The sequence below is a fragment of the Pyrus communis genome, chromosome 5 (assembly GCF_963583255.1).
Source record: "Pyrus communis chromosome 5, drPyrComm1.1, whole genome shotgun sequence".
Classification (NCBI taxonomy): Eukaryota; Viridiplantae; Streptophyta; class Magnoliopsida; order Rosales; family Rosaceae; genus Pyrus; species Pyrus communis.
In genome coordinates, this window is record NC_084807.1 from 9,901,656 (window position 1) to 9,912,172 (window position 10,517).

The following is a 10,517-nucleotide window of genomic DNA, read 5'->3' on the forward strand; positions in this document are numbered from 1 at the left end:
TTACATAACTTCCTATGAATATAGTCTAAAATGTATTCTAGAGAAGATGGAGCGCCTTCCGAATAGATTGTACATTACAACCATCCGCTCCGTTAAGGTCCACTATGTGGTCGGCCCTAACTCTGGGCTTGCATTGGAAACTATGCTTTGGTATGATCGTTTTGGACACCCTAGACGTGTTGTGATGCACTGTGATGTGTTATGTCCTTAACGTTCACACAGGTATCTCCTAACCCGAAGTTTAGGCAACGTTCATCGTAACTTTACATGCCTAACATGCTCGCTGGGCAAGCTAATTACTTGTCCATTTACAAACAAGATCCAAACAGATCCTCCAAAATATCTTCAATGGATTCATGGGGGACGTGTGGACCCATTTAACCATCTTGCAGACTATTTCGATACTTCATGGTATTGATTGATACTTCTCCATGCTGGTTACATGTATGCATTTTTTCCACACACAATGTTGCATTCTCCAAACTCCTAGCACAAATTATTAAGCTAAGTACTCACCATCTTGATTATCTGATAAAGTTAGTTCGACCATATATTGCTGGAGAATTTACATCAAAGACTTTCAACGACTAATGCATGTCAGTTGGGATTAATGTTGAACAACATGTACCCCATGTTCGCACCTAAAATAGCCTAATATAAAAGTTCATTAACCATCTTTAATTGATAGCTCGAACTTTGGTCTTGCTTACCAAACTTTCGGTATCTGCTTGGGGTCATGCAATACTTCACACAGCCATGTTGGTTCGCTTGAGGCTCCTCTCGGACCAACCTTATTTTGCGCTTTAGTTGGTAACTAGATACGAGCCTGACATCTCGCATTTATGCGTCTTTGGTTGTCTGGTTAATGTGCCGATTGTGCAGCTCTTACGTGCAAAAATGGGTCCCCATAAAAGATAAGGAATCTATATCGATCATGATCCTCCTTCTAACATTAGATACTTAGAACCTTTGACAGGTGATCTCTTTACCTCTTGTTTCCCAGATTCTCAGACAGTCTTCCTGTTGTTAGGGGCAAATAAGAACGTCAATGTCCCTGAAGATGCAAGATACTTTTACTAATCTTGCAAAGGTGTTGATACCAGCTGCATACACGCCTGCAAAGATAGACATGCCTAATGGACGTCAAACCATTGTCCCAGAAGAACGAGATGTCATTATTATGTACCAGACAACCCTCGAAGGTAGGTTCGCCACACCTAATTGGCGAACCAGTACAATGGCGGCTAGCCAATTATCTGTTGCTAGCCAAAAGAGTGGCAAACCTATTGGTTCAAAGGATTCACAAACCCAGAAGAAGAACATCATGGCACTAACTAGTGAACCTAGTTCAAACCCTACCATCGTTAACTCATGAGGTTATTCTAGATTACGAAAGCATCCTTGAAGAGACGAATTCACCTCCTGAGAATCGTGAGATTTTGATCCATTATGCTAGCTTGGATGTACTTTAGAATAGAAATCTCTCTTCCCCCCAAAATAGCAGCAGTGTCTGGAAAAAATAAGGGTTTGATGAGTGGTTCATTAATTCCAACCTCTTTTATGGGTAAGGAGTGTGATAAACTGAGGAAGATGTATTTTTGGGCAGGAATTAATCACTGATGAATGGGTTGGGTAGGTTGGGACGGGAAGGAAAGAGAGAGAGAGAGGGATGAGGTGAGTTTGAGATAATAAATCTTTTTGTTTTGTTTTGGTTTTTTTTTTTTTCCGATTTTAGTTTACGTAGTAATTGTTTTTTCAAGTTTTATATTAAACTTAGTAAAGAGAATTTTATATTAATTAGGTTTGATACATGGCAAGTTCTGATTGATGGTGGAGTATTGATGTGGTCATATTCATATTTATTTTTATCATATATTTCTTTTGGATTTTGTATACATGAATGGGTTAAATATACTAAATTCTATTGTTTTATTTTATAGGCATTCAATGCCGGAGTTATGCGAAAAAAGATGAAAAAAATGGCAATTTTGGGTATATATAGTAATTTCAATGGAGTAAGAGTGTAATTAACTGCATCAATGGCATATGAATACAATAAGAAGTGGAAACATAGTGGATTTGAAGATCAAATGGACATGAGAATGCTATTCAATGCATTTAAAGAGAGACATAATTATTATTTTTTATTATTTCCCTTTATTTTCTTTTTATTTAATAAGGACTTTTCTCTATAAAAAAATAAAAAATAAAAAAAGGACTTAAAGTCCGGTTTTTAGTGGGGTTTTAATTGCATTTTTTTTTTTTCTTGCCCTTTCTTTTGCCGTGGGTTTTATAAGTAGGATTCTTTCTCCTTAATAAAAAAAAGTGAGCCACCAAAACACAATTTTTCCAGTGGGGCTGCGGCAAGCAAGAGCAAAAAAGGAAAGAATTTTTCTAGTTTTTCTTTCTTTGCTAGGACTAATATGTAGCCTAATCATGAATACTTAATTACCTTGTGACATTGTTATTATCAAGTTTTTATTCCATATTGAGTATCTTTTACTATTCGTAATGTGCTTGATTTTTATTTAGATGCTTGATCACCATCTAGGTTTTAATTGAGTTGATATGATGCAAGTTAGAGTAGATGCCATACTTAACTTGAATTTAGTATCTTGCAATTGATACCATAAACACGTATTTGCAGATATCATGCAATTATGGTTTGTGTGATGTTCCAATGATTTTCTTAGAGTTTAATGGGTTCTTATTTGTTTAAATTCATTAAGATGCCATAGAGGATTAACATGTAAGGATACTTTTGATGCAACTAGATAAATGCCAGACTGTTGAATAATTTAGGGAAAATCAGTCATCAATATTGGGAACTACTTTAGCATAATATAATAAGGGAATTAAGTTGAATTGGTTACACTAAATTCAGATGTCCTAGGTCTTCTTTTCTTATGTTGTCATTTTATTATTTTCATGTATTTTGTTTTCAAGCTTTATTTAATTTTCAGTTTTATTCAAAATCTCATTTCTTTTTCATTAAAGCTTCTCAATTATAATTTGTTTCAATTTAGTTAGCAGGACTTTTAGAATCAATTTGATCTCTGTGGAACGATATTCATGCTTATATCCTATACAATCCTCTTATTCGTATACTTGTGAGCTCTCAAAATTTGAGACTTAATGAGGTTAATTTTGATTATCTAATTTTCGCAACAAGTTCCTGGCGCCGTTGCTGGGGATCAAATTCGATTCTATTACGTAATTATTGGATTGTTACATCTTTTAGTTGGTTTAGCTTTAATATTAATTATTCTTTTTTTTTTATATAATAATAAGTCATTTCCTAACTGTCTTGTTTAGCTTACCCATTGTTTTGTGTTTTTTTTTTTTTTTGGCAGGTAAGTGAAGCCACTTTCCTTGTTGCCAATACAAAATTCAAGTTTGGGGTTGGATTGCCATTTACACCTTCGCGTCCTTATGACTGAACCCGGGAAGTTTCTTTGTCCAAGAGCTTTACTCATTTCTTTTTTCTTTTTCTTACCTTTTTTATTTGTTTTTGTTATCATTTTTCAGTCTTTTTGTTTTAGTTTGGAAAAATATAATGAAAATACATAAAAAGATAGAAAATTTTGAAAAACCCAAAATGTTTTATTTTTCTTTGAGTCTTGTTCTTATTAGCTACTTCTCAATTCACTAATGAGCTTCGTTATTAATTTTCTCATAACTTTCAAGAAAGTTAAACTCAACATTAGTTCTTTACATTATCTCTTAGTTTTGACCGTCATTTTGATGATCCTGATATATGCACATAGCCTTTTGGATGTGAAACTAGAGCATTATTTAAAGCGTCATATGTGAATATGGTGACTTTATATGACTCTTGTGAGTTTTTTACCCTATTATATGATTGAAGAAAAAAAAAACATTATTTAAAGCATCAATCTCATTTATTCTGGTGCGCATGATCTCATGTTACATGTATCTTTAGAATTTGCTTTATACCTCTCATTGCATTCATCAATTAATGTAAAATATTGGAAATGACATAGGCATTTTTTCCCTTTCATTTGAGCCTTTCTACACAACCCTTATAATTATTTTCCCTAGTTAACCCCGTTGAGCCTTTTTTTGTTTCTTTAACCCAAATATTTCCTACCTGACCTTGTAAAAAAGTTTCATACCCATCTAAAAAGCTTGCAGAGTAATTTTTTTTTAAGAGGAGAGAACTCAAAATGTCGGAGCTTAAATATTGTAATAGAAAAGAAAAAGTAACGAGAAGAAAAAAAATGAAAAGAAAAAAAAAACTATCGTTTGCAGTAAACCAAAAAAATAAAAAATAAAGATATTGTTATTTCAAGGTTTAACCAAATGAAATAAAGTTCTATTTTGTGCTCAAGTTCTGAAGTGCTTCATGGGTTTAAAGTTTCTCTATCTCTCAAAGACAATTGTAATGCTCTAGAAGTTATTTAAATTTTGTGCTTTGCATACCCTTCATTGTTTAGCTACTTAACCCTCAATGACACACTCCGATCCAGAATGTCCACCGAGATCCCGAATCGAGCTGTGCTGGCCGACACTAAAAGGATGATGAAGCCATAAAGTTTTTATGTGAGTTTTAGTTTTGCTTAAGTTTGGTTTACTTAACCATCCTATAGTTTTGCTTAAGTTTGGTTTACTTGACCATTCTCCTTTGCTTATATTATTTGCTTATCTCTTCAGGCACTTCTCACACAGGAGTGGTCTTCTGTCCTTTTGATCTGATAGTCGAAAGAATACCATGATTCGTTACTGATGTTGTTCGTTTGTGTTTTCATCAATTCGACTATCTGTCGAGCACTTATGGTATTCCTAGCTTGGCTATTCCTCAGTTCTCTGTCGATCAGAATCATAGTTTTAATTTCAATTCTATTTCGGTTAGTGCAGGTTCGGGATGATCCTTTTTGGATTTCTTTACGTTTGTTTGTCAGACTATAGGTAATCTACCTGTCTCTTCACTTATTTCTAATGCTATTCTATTGCACAGGCACCTTTGAAGCATGAACACCAAGAGATGTGGTTTGATTATGTTAATTCGTCTTTTTGAAACTAGAAACGAATGTGTTGCAGGAAGAATTCTTTGGCACAAGGAATTAGAAAGAATATAAAACGTGGTGAGAAAACTGTTGCGGCAAAAGGAAGAAGTGAGGATCCAAATTCGATCAGAGTTGAATGTTTGAGTGAGTTGGTTCAATCAGCATGTACAAGTTTGGGAGTTTGTATTCCTAACAATTTTGAAAATTTATCTTCTATTTTATAGGTTTTCAGAATGTTGAAAGATAAAAGTGGAATCATTTTATTATCATTGGTAGTTTCTTGACTTGCTTACTAATTTGTATGGTACATTATTTTCATTGGAGTATGCATGATTCGTCTCTCTTCACATATAAAAACTCTTTATATTCTTTTGATAATTCATAATGTTCCCTTACTTTGCGTGAGGGATTGTGTGGTTTTACAGAATCAACTATGCATTTGGATACCGAACGGATGTGGCAGCCAAAAGTTCCAACTGTCTCAGATACTTCGGACAAATGTTCGCAGAAAATTACTATTTTATATTCTGTTAAGTTACATTTTTCATTGTCTAGAATATAAAAGCCATGCAGGAATGAAGTTTATAGGCTGCTAAAGAGGCCCTTATCAACTCTGCTGCCGTGAAGTACACAAATTTCTTATTTGGCAACAACCTCTGGAAAAGTTGGAGAGTTGATAGGCCCTAATCAAAATTAATTTTATCACTCCCTTAATATGGAAAATTATGGACATATAAAATCAATGCATTTAGAACATGTATGAAGTGTTTTTGAAGTAAAGATGTTTTTATGCATGCACAAATGTGAAAAGGATAAAAACTCTATATGCCACGTGTAACACGTCGTGATGTAAAAAAGGCCTCTTGCACGCGCAAGGTGCATGCAGAAAGGCTAGTGCTATTAAAGCATCCATACTAATATGCATACCTGTGCATCTCGTAGGATGTAGTATAATTGCCTGAATTTCGTCAATACGGTAATTTTATATATGTTACCATAATCTAGGTGTAACGTATTGTGCGTGCAGAAAGGCTAGTACTATTAAAGCATCCATACTAATACGCATACCTATGCATCCCGTAGGATGTAGTATCATTGCCTGAATTTCATCAATACGGTAATTTTATATACGTTATCCTAATCTAGGTGTAACGTAGAAAATTCTTTATCAAATATATAAGAGGAACCTAACAAATACACACACACACACACACACACACACTATATATATATATAAAAGAAAAGACCCACTCATAGGTACTTGCAATATCACGTCCATTTGAGCTAGGAAAGCCGAAGTATCTGATAGTAATCGCACCTAAGTATAATATTGGGATCAATTAGTAAAATTCCAATAAGACAATTAAATTTTGGGAAAACGGAATGCGGATTTGGAATCAGGGCATCGAAATTGTCACATCCCGGCCCGGGCCCGACTCCGCTACCGTAGCACGATATTGTCCGCTTTGGGCTTACCATTCCCTCACGGTTTTGTTTTTGGGAACTCAAGAGCAACTTTCCAGTGGGTCACCCATCATGGGATCGCTCTAACCCTCTTCTCGCTTAACTTCGGAGTTCCTACAGAACCTGAAGCCAGTGAGCTCCCAAAAGGCCTCGTGCTAGGTAGGAATGGGAATATACATTTAAGGATCACTCCCCTGGGCGATGTGGGATGTCACAATCCACCCCCCTTAGGGGCCCGACGTCCTCGTCGGCACACCATGACCAGGGTTAGGCTCTGATACCAATTTGTCACATCCCGGCCCGGGGCGGATCTACTTCCCGGGCCCGACTCTGCTACCGTAGCACGATATTGTCCGCTTTGGGCTTACCATTCCCTCACGGTTTTGTTTTTGGGAACTCAAGAGCAACTTCCCAGTGGGTCACCCATCATGGGATTGCTCTAGCCCTCTTCTCGCTTAACTTCGGAGTTCCTACGGAACCCGAAGCCAGTGAGCTCCCAAAAGGCCTCGTGCTAGGTAGGGATGAGAATATACATTTAAGGATCACTCCCCTGGGCGATGTGGGATGTCACAGAAATACACTAAGGAAAGTCCCCATCAAATTTTGTAAAAGGTCAACGATCAACCCTAAAAGTCAATTGAGACACCTTGATGATAAACTACATTAAAACTTTTGGAATTTTACTAAATGAATGTAAAAAATGGACTTAGGGCGTCAAAATTAGCCTAGGAGGATTTCCGAGAAAATTTTGAAAAGTTAACTCAAGGAATATTCCAAAGGGAATATTCCAAAATCCATTTAGAAATTGGGCTGGGCCGGATCCCAGGTTCGGATTCGGGTTGGATTTTTTTTTTCTCGGGTCGGGTTAACCCGTTGGGCTCGCAGGTTGCACCTGCCGAACCCAACAAATAAGAAGGCAGATTTCTGGTTTGGTTTGACCGAAAATTTTCCCGAACTCCGATTTGGGTTCAAAACTCAACTATTCTCAGAGATCTTTAGGTCAATTTGAAGCTAAGGGAAAGGAGATCAAAGATTTACAGACACGAGACCTAGCCGTGGTCAAAAAGTGACTGGAAAAGGTTTGAAATCCCATGGGTCTGTTGCCGAAGAACACGAGGAAGGGTCCCCGAGGTATTTCTTGCACCAAACATCATCAACTCACACAAATGATCCAGAAAACAACCCAAAACGATGATAATGATGTGATTTAAGGGTGCGCGGTCCCTACCTCATCAGAAAGTCCACAGATCACCAGCGTTCGTCAAGCGAAAAATGAACAGTGGCCTCTGCCACTGTCGGGGTTCATAAACTCGTTGATTTTGGGTATAGAGTGAGGAAGATGGTAGTGTGGTACGATGGGGTGGATGGGGCTCGCTGAAGCGGTGAAGTGTGTAGGGGTCTCAGGTTGCCGATAAGGAGAGAGTGTCTATTTAGAGAGAAAGCTAAGAGAGAAGAATGAAGAGAGAGAGAGAGAGAGAGAGAGAGAGAATTGAGTAGTAATGTGATATAGCAGTAAGAGAGTGGGTAAGTAAAGAAAGAGAGAGAGTGAGAGAGAGAGAGAGAGAGAAACCAAGGTTTCTGGAAGGAAGGGATACGGGATAGGGCATGAGTGGGGTGTGGGCCCCGCACGGCTCACAAAACAATACAAAATATCTCTAGACATGAAATTACTAATTTGCCCTCGGTATTCAGTGTTTTGTAATATTTTAACCATAACTCCGAAATTGATTCTGCTTGCGCCTACGCGTTCGTACCATTAAGTACTTCGAGAATACGGTGAAATAATAGCTTGTATACATCACGAAATGACGATCAACGAAAGTCTACAATCTCACCCCTAGGGGCATTTTTGTCATTTCACTCTTTTAGTATCTATAAAGTCATAACATTAGAGACGGGTTGTCACACTCAACCCTATTATAATCCTGTGAAATACCCTTTGATCCTGATCCAAGGAGTTACTTGATATTGAAAGCGAGTTAGGTGGACAAGCAAGCATATGGCGGCATATATATATAATGAGATCATTTGAGTGAAACACATTAACCCGCAAATATGTGTGAATGGGTGAATGCCTTGTAAGAAGCTCACGAGTTTGCATATGATGATTTTAAGAAGCTTAGAATTGCATTGACATGGCTATTACACACACTACACTCCAAGTTGGTTCGATTCAAATTTGGTTAACTCTTGGATATTGTCTTGAACTACTTTGTTATTTCCTGACAAATGTCTCACGATTGGTTATCTCTAAGATTAAAATTTGGGAAGTTAACTACTACTTTGTTTTTGTTGCGTCTTTATGTTTTCTTTAGTTCTGCTCGAGGACAAGCAAAATATCTAAGTTTGGGGGTATTTGATGCGGTCTTATTCACATATATTTTTATCATATATTTCCTTTGGATTTTATATATATGAATGGGTTAAATACATTAAATTCTATTGTTTTATTTTATAGGCATTAATACCGGACTTACGCGAAAAAGAAGAAGAAATGACGATTTCGGGTATATACTGTAATTTCGAAGGAACAAGAACGTAATTAACTGCGTCAAGGCATATGCATTACAATAAGAAGTGGAAACATAGCGGTTTTGGATATCTAATAGACATGGGAATGCTATTCAATGGATTTAAGGAGAGTCATAATTATTATTTCCGTTTATTTTTGTTTTATTTATTAAGGACTTAAAGTCCATTAGTGATAGGTTTTTAGTGAGGTTTTATTTGTTATTTTTCTTTCTTGCAGTTTCTTTTGCCATGGGTTTTATAAGGAGGATTCTTTCTCCTTAATTAAAAAAAAAGTGAGCCACCAAAACACAATTTTTCCAGTGGGGCTGCGGCAAGGAAGAGCAAAAAAGGGAAGAACTTTTCTTTATTTGTTAGGGCTACGATATAGCCTAATCATTAATACTTAATTGTCTTGTGGTATTGTTATTATCAAGTTTTTATTCCATGTTGAGTATCTTTTGTTATTCATAATGCACTTGATTTTTATTTAGATGTTTGATCACCATCTAGGTTTTAATTGAGTTGATTTGATGCAAGTTAGAGAGATGCCATACTTAACTAGGATTTAGCTTCTTGCAATTGATACCATAATATTTGTAGATATCATGCAATATGGGTATGTGTGATGTTCCAACGATTTCCATAGAGTTTAAAGGGTTCTTACTTGTTTAAATTCATCTAGATGTGATAGAGAATTAACATGTAAGGATACTTTTGATGCAACCAAATGCCATGACCATTGAATAATTTAGGGAACTCGATCATCAATATTAGGGAACTTACTTGAGCATAATATATTAAGGGAATTAAATAGAATTGGTTACGGTGAATTCGGATGCCCTAGGTCTTCCTTTCTTATGTTTTCATTTTATTATTTTATGTATTTTATTTTCAAGCTTTATTTAGTTTTCAGTTTAATTCAAAATCTCATTCTTTTTCATTAAAGCTTCTCAATTGTAATTTATTTCAATTTAGTTAGGACTTTTAGAATCAATTCGATTAATCTCTGTGAAACAATATCCATGCTTATATGCTATACAATCTTCCGATTCGTATACTCAAATTTGAAACTTAATGAGGTTAATTTTGGTTATCTAATTTTCACAAGTACCATATTTTTCTCCTCTTTTATGTCTTTTCAACAATGAAGTGCATTTCTAATCCTCCTCTAATTGTTATAGTCTATTTTAACAATATTTACAATTAATTGCTTTGTACATGCAAATCCCCTACCCAAGCACAGCCTAAGATTCTTTCTCGCCCTCATAATGAGAATTAAAAAAAAAGCTTAATTATCAAAACGCTCCTGAATTATCACAAAATTATCACTTCAACCCCTGCTTTTGAAACCCTATCACTTTCGCACCCCTAAACTTTTAACAAGTGTCTCACATTAGTACGATTCATCATTTATTATTATCAATGGAACAGATAAAGTTTACAAACTATGAAAATAATTTAGAGAAAGAGGAGTTTCGAACGCAGGATGTATAGGTGAAAACCCAACATCATATT